The sequence below is a fragment of the Bos indicus genome, chromosome 12 (genome assembly GCF_029378745.1).
Source record: "Bos indicus isolate NIAB-ARS_2022 breed Sahiwal x Tharparkar chromosome 12, NIAB-ARS_B.indTharparkar_mat_pri_1.0, whole genome shotgun sequence".
Classification (NCBI taxonomy): Eukaryota; Metazoa; Chordata; class Mammalia; order Artiodactyla; family Bovidae; genus Bos; species Bos indicus.
In genome coordinates this window covers 19,346,862-19,362,620 of record NC_091771.1, presented here as the reverse complement: position 1 = coordinate 19,362,620, position 15,759 = coordinate 19,346,862, and positions in this window count along the sequence as shown.

Here is a 15,759-nt window from a genome sequence, read left to right as displayed (position 1 = left end):
AGGGGCGGGCTCCCGGCGGCGCGCTCCTCTCGCTTCATCAGGGCTGCGCGCGCCCGCGGAGCGCCGTGCCCAGGGCGCCGGGCCGGGGACGCGGAGCGCGCGGACCCGCGGGCTGGGCCCGGGCCGAGCGCGGGCGACGGGAGGCGGCGTGGTCCCCGGTGGAGCCGCCTGGGAAGGAAGCCGGCGCACAACGAGATGGTTGGGTTTGGATTGTTGTACTTTTTTTTTTGTTCGTTGCATTTTTAGGAACAAAAAAAAAAGCCCAACCCTTCACACCGCTTCATCTGCATCTCTCACGACCAGAAGCTCGCCTCAGCGGCTTGGGGGAAACTGAGACGGCTGTCCGCCTGCACCCCACATCCCGGGGTGGGTGGGACGGGCACTTGCGCTGAGACCAAAGCCAGGGCTGTAGCCAAGGGCTCCAGCCAGAGCACAGTCAAAATACTTAACTATTGCCGCCCCCGTCCTCCCCATCTATTTCTTTGCAGGCTTTAGGCTGAACACGAGGGACCCAATTCAAGGTTTCTTTTTAGAGAAAACACCACTGTCCTTTCTTTCCTTTGGAGAGAAAGAACTTAAATACAATTAGCCGCTAGTCTGACTCAGTATTCTGACGTCCAGCCCCCTGTATAGGGACATTGTCTAATAGCAAAGGCGTTAAGCACTTTCAAACGATCAATTACAAGATTACAAATGTGAAAGAATGGCTTCTCCCAAACTCGCTGCCTTGAGGGATGTGAAGCATGGACAAAAAAAATCACAGAATATCCCCTGGGGTTGAGTTTGTCTGTGCACTGGAAGTCTGTGCTTTGGAAGTAGAATTCCTGGAGAAAAGGGTTGGTGCTTGGGCCCAGTAACTAACACTGCATACTTAGCTCAATCGCTATAAAAAGCTCCTCCCCACTCCAAAATGTCCAGTTCCTGACCATGCTTAGGTCCCATAAAACCCAGTTTTGTGTGTATCTGTTAAACCCAATTTTGCCTTTGAAGAATATGTTGCCGTCAAATATAGTCACAATCTGAAAGTTGAGAAATATGATTTATTCAGTGGGAATTTTTAGGACTTCAAGCCTGGGAGACAGCATCTCAAGTGACCCTGAAAGAACTGCTGGGGGTGGGGGAGGGTAGGGAGGTCAAGTTATAGAAATTTGCAACAAGGGGCAGGTAGTCTGAACATCAGAAGAATTGTTGTGAATTAAAGAAAACCAAGGAATTTAGTGTTTTCTACATACCAAAAGATGCAAGCGTCTGGGCTCACTGAAATCATTCTTTTCATATGCATCTCAGCTATCTGGGGCCATATCCTGTTTTTTCTCAGTGCTCACCATAGGGAACAGCTGCAGCCCAATGACTGCCCTGCAGCAGGTATTATTTTCCTTCCTGGTTGCCCTGGATGGCTGGAATCACTGATAACTGTGACATCCTTGTTTATTGATATGGCAGGAAATACTCCATTTCTCAAAGAGTTCCTATATTTATGGCATTTTGTCTTCATAAGAACACTGTGGAATGGCTATTGTGATCTGCAACCTATAGATGAGGAAGCAGATGAAGTGATAATTCCAAGACAAAAAACAGGCAGAATTGAGTCTCTGAAGTCATATTCCAGGTACACAGTCTTTCTATAGCAAGGTAACTGTCAGTACGAAAACTGCATCCCAGTCTCCTACTAAATAAGTGTTATTTTAAAAACCCCTGTTTCTATAAACATTTTCAATTACCCTAATATTAAAATGATAAAAGAGTGAAAAGTTATTAATTCATAAATCAGAAATGATCCTTATGTAATTATATGATACTCATGTGTATCTGGTTGGTGGTGGTGATTTAGTCGTTAAGTCATCTCTGACTCTTGCGACCCCATGGACTGTAGCCCACCAAGCTCCTCTGTCCTTGGGATTCTCCAGGCAAGAATATTAGAGTGGGTTGCCATTTCCTTCTCCAGGGGATCTTTCCCACCCAGGAATCGAACCTGGATCTCCTGATTGCAAGCAGATTCTTTACCAACTGAGCTGTGAGGTAATCTCTCTGGTTAGTGGTAGATATTAATAAATAAACTTCTGGCCAAGTAAATGAACACATTGGTTAAATCTGTGTAGAAATGCTTGATTGTCTTAAAAATTAACTACTATGAAAGCATTGTGTATTAAACTCTCAAGTGTAGAAAAATAGGGAAGGAAGAATAACCTATTTTCCCTCCCATGGTCCTAATTTTGTAAAATAGACAATCAGGCAATCACTACATGTAGTACTACTAGAAAAAGAGAATTACTGTTGGATTAAAACCTGCATACACAGCACCATCTTTCCTGGAAGAGTACAATGTAACTAGATCCCACTGGAGATAGCACTAAGGGATTGTCAAAATGCTTGTCACACTGGAATTTCCTTCTATTGACTGTTTTTCAAATAATAGACTAAGCTTAAGATTGGAATTCTTATGTTAGCATAGCAGTAAGATAGAGTCTTATGTAGGTTGATCTTTCATGAAGAAAAAGTATTTTTACAGGTAGAATTCCTTTCTGGGTTTTTTTTTTAGTATTTTTATTTATATTTACTTTTTGGATTTTCGTTGCTGCATGGGCTTTCTCTCGTTGCAGTTGAGTGGGAGCTACTCTCTAGTTGCGGTGTGCAGGCCTGCAGTGGCTTCTCTTGCTGTGGAGCTGGGGCTGTAGGCACACGGGCTCGGTAGTTGTGGTGCATGGGACTGGGTGCCCTGCAGCACGTGCGGTCTTCCCAGACCAGGGCTCAAACCCATGTCTCCTGCATTGGCACGTGGATTCTTAACCGCTGGACCACCGGAGAAGTCCCTAGAGTTTCTAATGTTATATATTTGAAATATATAAATAGTCTTATTTTTTGTGATTTATTTCATGCTGTTGCTTTTGTCCTGAGCCTTGGCGAAGTTAAAATTCACCAGCATTCCTTACACCTTTCAAGACATGTGATCAGATGTTAGATAACAAAAGGGACAGCACCAAATTTGGTGTACACGAAAGTGTAAACTGTCAAGAGCTGGGAACATCTAACAGTTAAGACTGGAGCAGTTATGTGCAGGCGAGGGGCGCTGGTGAGCCTCCTTGGATATACTGGAACATTTCATTACTATTCTATCCTTCCCTTCCCAACAGCCACCGAAGTCATGAATGCAAGCCCCAACATTCCCCAGCAAGAATTCCTGGCAATACAAGGCACTGACATTGCAAGGTGTAGCAAAAAGAGCAGTGACTTTGGAATCAGTTCTGCATCCAAACTCGAGCTCTGCCATATACAAGTTATTCAAATTACTAAGCATCTCTAAGCCTCAGTTTTCTCTTCTGTAAAATGGGGGTCACATTTCACTTGATTGGGAAAATTAGACAATGTACAAAGCAACCAGCATGGTATCTGACATATAAGAGGTGCTTAATAAACAGCTGCTACTGCCATATGGAAGAAGAAAACCATGCCAGTTTTGAATAACAGTTACTTTGGATTTGTGAGCGTCAAGCACAGCAATCTTAAACAGAGGTAAACTACCTATACAGTAGAGGAAAGTAAAGCGTTAGTTGCTCAGTCGTGTCCGACTCTGAGGAAGCTGGCACCATAATTTCTGCTTTTTTACACCCAGTCCAGGATGGCCTTTTAAAGGCACAGATCTTTCTACTGTATCTTCTTCCTTGTGCTTAGGGAAAGGAGAAGAAAAAGAAAAAAAAATACCACTTAATGAAAGGAAGACTTTGCAGTGTTTTTTAAAGCTTTACAATTTCAGTGAAATTGTTGGAACATCCAAAACATTCCATTAAAAGGAAAAAAAAATCTACCTGTAAACATACATTTATCACCAGAGACAGAAACTTACCTAAGACTTGGGTGAAATTAAAGGAATTAGTCCTTGGTTGGAAGAGAATTCCAGGCTCCATGTATTTCAATTGCACAGTGAAGATGGTTTATTAAATGGAGCAAACACCAAGACCAGTTAGCTTTGGGAGAGAATGAGAGATACTTAAGCAACAGTAAACTTAGCTTGTAGTTGTGCCATTTCTTTAGATGGAAAGATAATTTATAAGAATAAAGTAAAATGTCAGAGGTAATTAAGATGATATTAACATTTATGGGCTTCCCTGGTAGCTCAATTGGTCAAGAATCTGCCTGCAATACAGGAGACCCCGGTTTGATTCCTGGGTCGGGAAGATCCACTGCAGAGGGGATAAGCTACCCACTCCAATATTCTTCGGCTTCCCTGGTGACTCAGCTAGTAAAAAACCTGCCCGCAATGTGGGAGACCTGGGTTCGATCCCTGGTCAGGAAGACCCTGGAGAAAGGAAAGGCTACCCACTCCAGTATTCTGGCCTAGAGAATTCCATGGACTGTATAGTCCATGGGGTTGTAAAGAGTCAGAAAGTGAGCAACTTTCACTTTATAATTTTATACTCAGGACTGTGCTGGGCACCAAAGGCAATAAATGAGGAATTTCCCGTTGGTTGAAGACACAAGTCTTAAAAGCATGAACTAGTATAGTAATAGTGGCTGCTTAGGAGCCGATGTAAGTGGTGAAAACAAGATCAGAGGAAGGCCTGGAAGCATCATAAAGATTTCAGAGGGGAGGTGGGAGTCCAACAGAACCTTTAAAGATCACAGGATTTGAAGATGAGAAAGAGGAAGAGCATTAGAGGTAAGGAACACTTCAGGGTGGGAATGAACTTCACTGATACTAAGTCAGTGAGGGGCATGGCTTAGTTTGGGGGAAAAAAAAATTCTGAGGCCAAATTGTGGAATCTTCTGATGTCAGAGTTGAACTTCATTCTGTAGGAAACGGGAAGCCGCTGGATAATAGTATATGGCACTAACAAGATGAAAACAGAATTGTAGGAAGACCCATCTGATAACAGGAGCCAAGACCTAAGGTAGAAGAAGTTTCCTTTATTTTAATACTTTTGAGGTTATTGAAAATTATAGATTTTTTAAAAATGCAGTTAGGTACAACTGAGTGACTAAACAACAATAACAATGTATATAAAAGTACAACATATGTTAAAAAAAAAAAGGCAAGTACAACATGTGTGCCTAGGTTAAATCCCATTGAACCATTTAATTTCAAATATATTGCTTATTAAAGTTCTCAACTTGTAAATAAAATGGAAGAAGAATTAACCATGACAAATATCCTCCTAAAGTCCTCTGAGGGGAAATTATATGTGTATATATATATATATATTTATATGTCAATTCTATATAATTTATCTTACTGTAATGACCTTAACTATATTGTATGACTAATGTTAGTATATTGTAAATATTAATTACACTTTAGAGTATTCCACATTAGAGCTTTAAAAATCATTACTTTGAAGCATAATGCTCTATTTTGATATTTTAATAATGATTACATTCAATTATGTTAATTTTTTATAAATTTAATTCCCATACATGTAGAATTTTTTTCTTGATAAAGAGTTATTTTATGGGGGCCTTAAGAAATGATTCATTCAGGTAAATATTTGCAGTTTTTAAGAGAACTTGATTTGCAGAAACTGTTCAGTTTGGAATTTTTGTGTTGAGTTCATTAATCATCATGTGCTCTAGTTTTCTCTTGAAAATGTCAGTTATAATAAGAAATAGGAAACTACTCTCACTCTGTTCTATGAGACATTTTTAGAATATGTCTTCCACAAATAAGGGTACAATAGCTTTATATTATAGTTTTAAATAACTGGTAGATTTCTATAGTTCCAACACACTTTCTTTATCTCAAGTAAAGGCAGTAGTACATCTCACAGAACTTTGGCTCTGAAGATCTAAATTTATCAGGTACCTACCTATATAGCACTGCATGAGAAATACATGCTTCTGTTTTTTAATGAGTCCAGTTGAGTCTCTCTGATATCAAAGCATGTAGTAATAAATGCCTTGTCAAAAATGTATTTATCTTATTGGTTTCCCTAGTGGCTCAGTGGTAAAGAATCCACCTGTCAATGCAGGAGACAGGGGCTCGAGCCCTGAATCGGAAAGATCCCACATGCCATGGAACAACTAAGCCCGTGTGCCACAACTACTGAGCCTGTGCTCTGGAGCCCGGGAGCCACAGCTGCTGAAGCCCACGTGCTCTAGAGCCTGTGCTCTGCCGCAAGAGAAGCCACCGTAACAAGAAGCCCGTGCACCACAGCTAGAGAGAAGCCCACGCAGCAACGAAGACCCAGCATGGCCAAAAATAAACAAATAAAATTATTAAAAAATATATATATACACATATTTATCTTATAATGGTCTTGTTGTTTACAACACTATCCTGGTTGTGGCTAGAATGTGGCCAGGTCTCCAGGAGCTTGCGCTGGATCTAAAGCAGCCCACACTCCTCCCAGTCACGGCAAAAGACACAGACAGTCCAGAAGACGCATGAGACTTGTCAAACAGTAGGAGCCCAGGGTGGGCATTTGGGGACGGTCACTGACCTCTGGGTTGTGAAATTGAACGGACAGTTTTTTCAGTTCTCATTTGCTTTGGTCTCTTGGCAGTTCTCACTGACTCTTCCTTAAAAAGCCCTCTTTCCCTGGCCTTTAGTAACATCATGTTCACACCCAGTTTTTCTTTTTCCAACTCCTGCTGGGTTGTCCTTTTGTATCCAGAATGTAAGTTCTAGAATCCTTTGAACATTCAGGTTCAGGACACTCTCCAGACTTCAGCTATCACCTAATGACTCTCACGTTCCCTGCCAAGCAGAGATCACAAACCGATAACCCTCAGTCTCATCTTCTTAAGTTTATATACACTTTAGGGAGGTGTGGCCCTTTTTCCTCTTCCACAGTCCTCCTCTCTGCAAGCGTTTGAGTTAGCCCTTGTGTTGCTCAAGGTTCCTTCTGTTCTTCCAGATTCACAGTTCCCACTCCCCCAGTTCCTTGTCTCCCTAACAAATGCCCCTCGCTGGGCCCCACATTCCTCCTCCTTGTCCTCATCCTTCAAGCACAGCACAATTGACACATCCCAGGTTAGGTCTCCAAGATTTTCCAGGCCAATGTCAGATCCCTCTTTTTTTTTAATCAAATTAACTTATTTTTGGCTGCACGGGGTCTTCATTGGGGCACATGGGCTTTCTCTTAGTTGCAGCAAGCAAGCGTTACTCTCCATTGCAGAATGGGGGTTCCTTCACAAGAAAAGCCACCGCGATGAGAACCCCAGCACCGCAACTAGAGAGTAGCCCTCGCAGCAACGAAGACCCAGCATAGCCAACATTTTTAAAAACAAAAATTTTTTAAGTTGTATCACAATATACAAGGATGCATATTTTTAAATATAACATGTCAATCATAGAAATACATGCTGTCAACTGCTAGTTGGGGATGAAACTTTCCAATCTGTCTTCCTCCTTTCCCCAGGAAGGGGTTATGATGAGGGGTGAGAGCTGAGACACTTGAGAGGCCTTGCCTGGCCTGGAATCCAGAATCTTCTAATCACCAGCAGTGGCACATTTAACAAATCACTTATTCTGGTCTTCAATTTCCTCATATGTAAGACAGAGGTAATCACAGTCCCTATTTCATAAAGTCATTTGAGTGTAAATTAAGGCCATGCCTGGGAAGCACTTGGCTAGTATGGAGAAGCACAGTGCCCAGATGTGTTCAGTTAGCGTTTATCATCATTGTTGTCATCTTTATTATTGCAGATATGAATCTAGACATCTCTGTCTCTTCCTATAATGAAAGTGTTACATATAACCAGGGCCACCTCAGAGTAGGGGAGGCTGACGGGTTTTCTGCACTCTCCCATTGGTGTGCCGATGAACAGTTAACATTCAGCTTTGGGCAAGGATAGGGGGTGGAGAGCCATACTTTATACTCTCTGCCATCTTCCATGTTGTAAATTCTCCCACCATGGCTGATTTCAAGCTGTCAATGTGAGTTCAGTGAACTCACATTGGGAAGAGTTATCAGAAGAGTTGGGGAGAGTTATCAGAATCAGTTCTCAAGTCCTATGAGCCTGCTTCAATACACCCATCAGAGAATTTATCATCTTTTCTGCTGCCTCTTCGTTCACTGCTGAAACTAGGATCTGATCCATCTCAGGCAGAGGACTAGACATACCTATCTGATGGGCTCCTGCAGAGGTAAGAATTTATTTATGCCTGGAAGATAGAGGAAGTCTTCAGATCTGAAACCCAAGCAGGGCTCAGACCCAGCTTACCAGGGTGCTCATAGCAAATGACACTTTCTCATTTGTGATGTTCCCTTTGTCCCTGGGAGATCTTGCGTGTGAGTGTGGGTGTGGCCACAGTCTAGGGTAATATACTGTTGTCTTTGGTCATGTGGCCATAATGCCTTCTTAAGAGCATCAGCACCTTACTTATTTTTTTTCTTTATTATTTACTTTTATTTTTAGCTGTGCTAGGTCTTCATTGTTGCTAGCGGGCTTTTGCTAGTTGTGGCAAGTGGGGGCTATTCTCTAGTAGTGCTGTGTGGGCTTCTCATTGCAGTGGCTTCTCTTCTTGCAGAGCATGGCTCTAGAGTGCAGGCTCAGAAAAGTTTAGTTGCCCCAAAGCATATGGGATCTTCCCAGACCAGGGATTAAACCCATGTCCTCTGCATGACAGGTGCATTCTTAACCACTGGATCACCAAGAAGTCCCACCTTACCTATTTTTAAGTTGTAGTATTTTGCATTGCACTCTTTCTATTGATACTTAAGATGTTCAGGTAATCATTTTATCATCTTTCCACAGTTTTATAGATACCTTCTGATGGCTGCATAATTCCATTAATACACCTAACTGTTGAGTTTATGAAAGGAAAAAGAACCAGGAGGCAAAAACCAAGAAAAGGAACATAGATGGAAGAAAAAAAAAAAAAGAATCTCAAGAACTGAGTATATTCATAACTCTTGACAAGAAAAGTAAGTTGAGCTCTGGAAAATAACCGTCAAATCTTACAATTAGGTTTCTAATGCTTTCAGGAAAAGAAGGTTCACCTCTGGATGAGGGGCAGAGGTGGGTAGGAAGAGAGTAAAGTGCCTTACCTTGTGTAGAAGGCGCAGTGGAGAAACCGAGGCTGGAGTGGTTCACTGACCTGCTGAGGGCCACACAGAGCAGATCGCCCAGCCAGGCTTCACCCCACCATATTCTGGAGTGAATGACAATTAAGGAAGTACATACAGGAGGTATGAATGATTCTTTCTGGAAGCAGGATGGGGAAAGAAGAGAAAGAGCAATAACTAAATAGAGTATAGGGACACGGAATCACTGCTTTTTAATAATAAATGTAGGGCTCACTGGGGCTTCCCAGGTGGCGCTAGTGGTAAAGAACCTGCCTGCCAATTCTGGAGATATAAGAGACATGGGTTTGATTCCTGGGTCGGGAAGATCCCTTGGAGGAGGGCATGGCAACCCATTTCAGTATTCTAGCCTGGAAAATTACATGGATGGAGGAGCCTGGCAGGCTACAGTCCGTAGGGTCACACAGAATCAGAGACCACTGAAGTGACTTAGCACACACAGCATGCATAGTGCTCACTTCCTCCTAAGTTGCATTGAAAAAGATCCCAGTGAGGGCAGGGCCAGAAGCAGACAGACCACAGAACCCTAAACCCTGTCCTGGAGATGTGTCTGTATTGGAAATCTCACCCTGATTGTCTTTGCTCCATCAGAGCCTCCTCAGATTCATCCCTCCTTTGATAGCTGAGGCCCAGACGTGAGATGACAAAAGGCATTTCTTAATATCTCGTGGCACAACCAAGTCAAAGCCAGAAAGCTTAAATGGCTTTTCTCAAGGCAAGAGCAATGTTTCCTGACCTTGCCGGTCACAGAAACTGTCCCAGACTCTCATTTAAATATACAGAATGTCAAGAGATTTGGATTCGGGTCTATGTTGGTGGAGGATGGGAGCGGGAGCTGAAAGTAAAGTCAGTTATCCTTAAATTCGGCAGTTTTGGGTATCACTGTACTGGCAAGTAACAAAGAGAAATAAACACAGTGGCATAAATCCCCATGGTTCGGCTCACAAGAAAAGGCTTACTCATAACCATGCTGGGGGTCCTCACCCTGCCTCTGTGGTCTGATGCTACCTTGGCACATGCTGGCTTAATCTCCAGCCCAATCTGGGCACAACAGAGGGAGGTTCGTTGCCAAAATTATAAAGTGGCAGGAGAGGAGGGAAATGGGGCTTCTTCTGTTCCTAATCTTTCGAACTGACTATTCGTTCCTAACCAGCACACCAATCCAGACAAGGCCCGTCCTTACCTACCTTGGGTCTCCCTGGTTGCTCAGCAGGTGAAGAATCTGCCTGCAGAGCAGAAGACCCGGGTTCCATCCCTGGGTTGGGAAGATCCCCTGGAGAAGGAAATGGCAACCCACTCCAGTATTCTTGCCTGGAGAATACCTTGGACAGAGGAGCCCAGAAGGCTACAGGACATGGGGTGATAAAGAGTTGGACATGACTGGGCAACTAATATCGCCTACCTCATCCCCTTCTTCTCTGTCCCTCCAGCAGGCACTGGTGGTGGCAGCCATCCCCTCCTACAGGCTTCTCAGTCTTCGGGAGGGTGACCTGGGAGAGTCCCAACCTACTCCTAAGAGCCCAGAGTTCTCTCAGGTTTGGTGTCCGCTTTTATATTCAAAAGGGCCCCAGTGTGGATGATAAATTCCTTGTTCATGCTGCCTGTGAACAGAGCAAGAACAAAAACACAAGTGCATGAAAGCAAGAAGGAGTCTGCTAACAGTTTACAATGACTTCCATTTATCAAGCAAATCACTCAGTCATCTCAGTTAATCTTCACAGCCACCCCATGAGGGAGCTCTGGGCACAGGGGTTTTTGCAGATGAGGAAAGTAACAGGGTTAAATGACTTGACCGGGGTCACCCAACTAGGAAGAGCAGAACTGGATTCAAACATCTATCTGTGCGACCCCAGCTTATGCTCTAAAAGGGGACTGCCTGCCTCCTCAGGCCATGTGGACACCAACCCACCAATTTCTGAATGTGTTAAGAAACAGAACTTTACCCAGAAAGTTGGTCGGTTGGTTTCAACATTAAAGGAGCTCTCTCAAGTTTCCTATTTTTCATCTTACATTTGCAAGTAGAAATCTATTTCTGCAGCTGTGTGTATAATTCAGCTCTTGTTTCTGTAACCTAATTTGAGAGAACACGTCCAAAAGCAGCAATGACATCTACCAAAGCACAGTTTGACTCAAGTGGATCCAACCAATTTGCAAATGGAAAATAACACTGAAGAATAAGTTTTACATCACAAATGTGGCTGCTTCAAGTCATCCTTCGTGAAACTAAAGATGTAAGTGTAACCCAGAAAATGGTTCAAAATCTTTGCTTTACATATGCATAGTTTAGTCTTCTAAACCAGTTGCTCTCCCAGAAAAGACAACTTAAAGTTGCACCCTTTGCTTTCACCACCAGATTGTCTGCAGTCTCCCTTTCTTTTTTCCTTTTAAAAAAATGGGTATTTTTTTCATTTTTAATTCCAAAGCACTGCCTTTTAAAATATACACGTATATATGTATTTTTTGCCTGCACCAGGTCAGAGTTGTGGCATATGGGATCTTGTTCCCAGACCAAGGATCAAACCCAGGCCCCCTGCATGGGGAGCTCCAAGTCTTAGCCACTGAGCCACCAGGGAAGTCCCAGCAAAAGCATTGCTTTAATGCATTTTCTTTGAAAAAAACAGACAAACTTCGATCAATACCCCAATTTCAGACCTGTACATTGTACATTGTTACTGGCTTGTTTTAGTCCTTCTGTTTTTCTATCCACTATCTGCTAGCCTACATATTTATTTTTTTCTTTTAATTGAAGTTTGGTTGAGTTACAATATTATGTTAGCTTTAGGTGTACAGCACAGTGTTTCGGTATTTTTGCAGATTATGCTCCGTTATAGGTTATTACAAGATAATGCTTATCGTCCTACATATTTCCTTGATTATTGCAAGCTCTGGACAGAAACAATTCGCCCAGCATTTAGAATAGTGCCTGGCACGTACGTAGTGAGTGCCAAGTCTCTTCAGTCACGTCTGACTCTTTGTGACACTATGGACGGTAACCCGATAGACTCCTCTGTCCAAGGGATTCTCCAGGCAAGAATACTGGAGTGGTTTGCTATGCCCCTCTACAGGTGATCTTCCTGACTCAGGGATCGAACCCATGTCTCTTGTGCCTCCTGCATTGCAGCCTGATTCCTTACTGTTGAGCAACCAGGGAAGCCCTCAATAATTCTTTGTTAAATGAATGAAGGCTTTGCTCATGGCAACCAGGAACCAGATCATGTAGGGCCTTGTAAGTCCTCCACTTTATCTTAAATGTGAAGGAAAGTCGTTGGAGAGTATGTGGTCTGACTTACAGTTTTAAAAAATTACTCTAGGACTTCCCTGGCGGTCCAATGGTTAAGACTTTGAGCTTCCAATGCAGAGGGCATGGGTTAGTCCCTGGTTGGGGAGCTGGAGAACTAAGATCCCGAATGCCATGGGCTGTGGCCAAAAAATAAAAATAAAATTAATTAATTAAAAAGACCATGCTGGCTGTAGTGTGGAAGAAAGATTATATCAGGGGTAAGAGTGACCTGGGGGCAGTTAGAGGCTAATGCAACATCCAAGCAAGAAAGATAATGAGGACTTGAGTTAGGGTGAAAAAAAGGTCAGATTTTTAGATATATTTTGGTGTTACAGATGGCAGAACTTGTTAATAATGAGCGTCTGGGAGAGGGAAGAGGAATTGAGGATAACATCTACGTTTTTGGTCTCAATACTTATTCTTCTTGAGCCTGTTTCCTCTTCGGTAGTATGAGGATAATTAGAGCATCTCTCTGTTGGGATTATTGTGAGAAAGAATAGAGGACCTTGATGGCTCACACAGCACATGGTAAACCCTCAGTAAATGTTAGCTCTTCTGTTGCCTTAAAGATAAGCATTTCCTAGGATTGCAAAAATATGCACCCCACAGAGACTGAGGGAAAACAAAATTGTTTTGTAGAGTGTACCCGCCCCTCCCAAGGGACAGATATTTATTTAACAGAATACTTAGCATCAGTGTTGGAATGGTTTACTTGTGCACAGATTCCTAGAAGAATTCCTCACATCTCAAACGGCTCACAATTCTCCTTTAAGTAGTGCTGTCCATTTAACATTTAGCAGAAAGAGTAAATAAAAGGTGAAATTACAAACCTCTGCTGATTAAAAAATCAATCAAAATATAACAAAAAGTACATCTGAAATAATAGTGATTAAAAAAAAACAAACTATTTGCTGCATTTTAATACATCAGAAACTAAAATACCACACTGTCCGGTTCAGCACAGGACGCCTGGCAACCCTCTTTGTCAGTTGTAACTTTCTGCAAAGCCAACAACCAACTCTTTTTGGCTGCATTGGCCTGTCCTTATTTCCCCCTGGAAAACTGTTTTAAACTTAGCACAGATAACATTTTGCCTCTATTACCATTAGCAGCTTCTCTCAACGGGTCACCTGGCTTGGCAAGTGCTTGTGTGGGGTGACCCAGTATCTTCTTTCAAAGCCTCCCAGTGGTGGCTTCCAGGTAACATGTGAAGAGATATCTGTGGGGAATTTAGGGGTTCCTTCATGCTCCTCAGGGACTTTCCTGCTGGCATCTTCTTCTGCCTCAGCAGATCTCCCTGATTATTGGTTATCTGAGCCCTCCACCCAACTAGAGACCAGCCTTTCTTCTTCGCAGACAGCCTCTCAGCCCTGCCCCCTCACAGCCAAGGCCTTTCAGGGACCCTTTTCTCTTCCTGAAGACCTCCACTCAGTCCTCTCCTCAGGTGAGACCCTAGGACATTTCTTCCATGTTTTCCTGCTTTATTGACTACTATTTATTTATTGGCGTACCAAAGCCTTTCACTGTGTTGATCACAACAAACTGTGGCAAATTTTCAAAGAGATGGAAATACCAGACCACCTTATCTGCCTCCTGAGAAACCTGTATGCAGGTCAGGAAGCAAGAGTTAGAACTGGACATGGAACAACACACTGGTTCCAAATCGGGAAAGGAGGACGTCAAGGCTGTATATTGTCACCCTGCTTATTTAACTTATATGCACAGTACATCATGCGAAATGCCGGGCTGGATGAAGCACAAGCTGGAATCAAGACTGCTGGGAGAAATATCAATAACCTCAGATATGCAAATGATACCACCCTTATGGCAGAAAACGAAGAGGAATTAAAGAGCCTCTTGTTGAAGGTGAAAGAGGAGACTGAAAAAGGTGGCTTAAAACTCAGCATTCAGAAAACTAAGATCATGGCATCCAGTCCTATCACTTCCTGGCAAACAGATGGGGAAACAATGGAAACAGTGACAGACTTTATTTTTTTGGGTTCCAAAATCACTGCAGATGGTGACTGCAGCCATGAAATTAAAAGATGCTTGCTCCTTGGAAGGAAAGTTATGACCATTCTCGACAGTATATTAAAAAGCAGAGACATTACTTTGCCAACAAAGGTCCATCTAGTCCAAGCTGTGGTTTTTCCAGTAGTCGTGTATGGATGTGAGAGTCAGGCTATAAAGAAAGCTGAGCGCTAAAGAATTGATGCTTTTGAACTGTGGTGTTGGAGAAGACTCTTGAGAGTCCCTTGGACTGCAAGGAGATCCAAGCAGTCCATCCTAAAGGAAATCAGTCCTGAATATTCACTGGAAGGACTGATGCTGAAGCTGAAACTCCAATACTTTGGTCACCTGATGTGAAAACTGATTCATTGGAAAAGACCGTGATGCTGGGGAAGATTGAAGGCAGGAGAAGGGGTGACAGAGGATGAGATGGTTGGATGTCATCACCGACTTGATGGACATGGGTTTGAGCAAGCTCCGGGAGTTGGTGATGGACAGGGAAACCTGGCATGCTGCGGTCCGTGGGGTCACAAAGTCAGACACGACTGAGCAACTGAACTGAACTGTTTTCTTGCTATCCTTCTACCCAAGTAGGGGGAGCTGCCTCTTCTGCACTCTTGGAGCTGCTTTGATCTGTCCAGCGACAGCCCCTGAGAGCTGGGCCTGACTGCCCCAACTTGGGCTTCAGCTGGATCCTAGTGGCCTCTCACGGGGCAGGGACCCCCCTACTTCTACTGGCTGACCCTGGAGTCCAGATGTCCCACGTGGCCTGGACAGACTATCCTTGATCATCTTTCCTGCCAGCCACTCCCTGCAGCCCCCACAGACAAGCCGAATACAACAGTGGCTGGCTCAGATAGAGACACTCAGGAACAGGGGAGGAAGCTGATGAAGAATCAGCTCCAGAAAGAAAGTTGTGGTTCCTCTGAAACAGCAGACTACAAGGGGGCAGTTACATTTAAAGTCTTCCAAGCACATGATTCTCTGAAGATTTGGGCATTTGAATTTGGGGTTTCTGTTTTGGGGTTTTTTTGTTGTTTGTTTGCTTTTTTTAGCCGCGGCACACGGCATGTGGAATTTTAGTTTACCTGACCAGGGATGGAACCTGCGCCCCTGACAGTGGAAGCCCGAAGTCCTAACCACTGAACCACCAGGGAATTCCTGGGGTTGTTTTTTAATTTTCCAAAATGAGAAAAAAAAGATTGTCAGATGACTTTTCTGCACCCTGGAAACCAGAGCCTCACCTGGAATCATAATGTAAAGCTTCAGACTCAATCTGGTGGACAGGTTCATGATAGATTTCCCCTAAAAAAGATATTATTAAAGGCCAACTTCAAACCTTTTAAAAAGTACCTATGAAATGTGATCTACATTCATGATTAAGATAGTGTTTTCAAAATTTTATGAATTTTATTTAACAATTATTATAGTACTTTTTTATGTACCAAG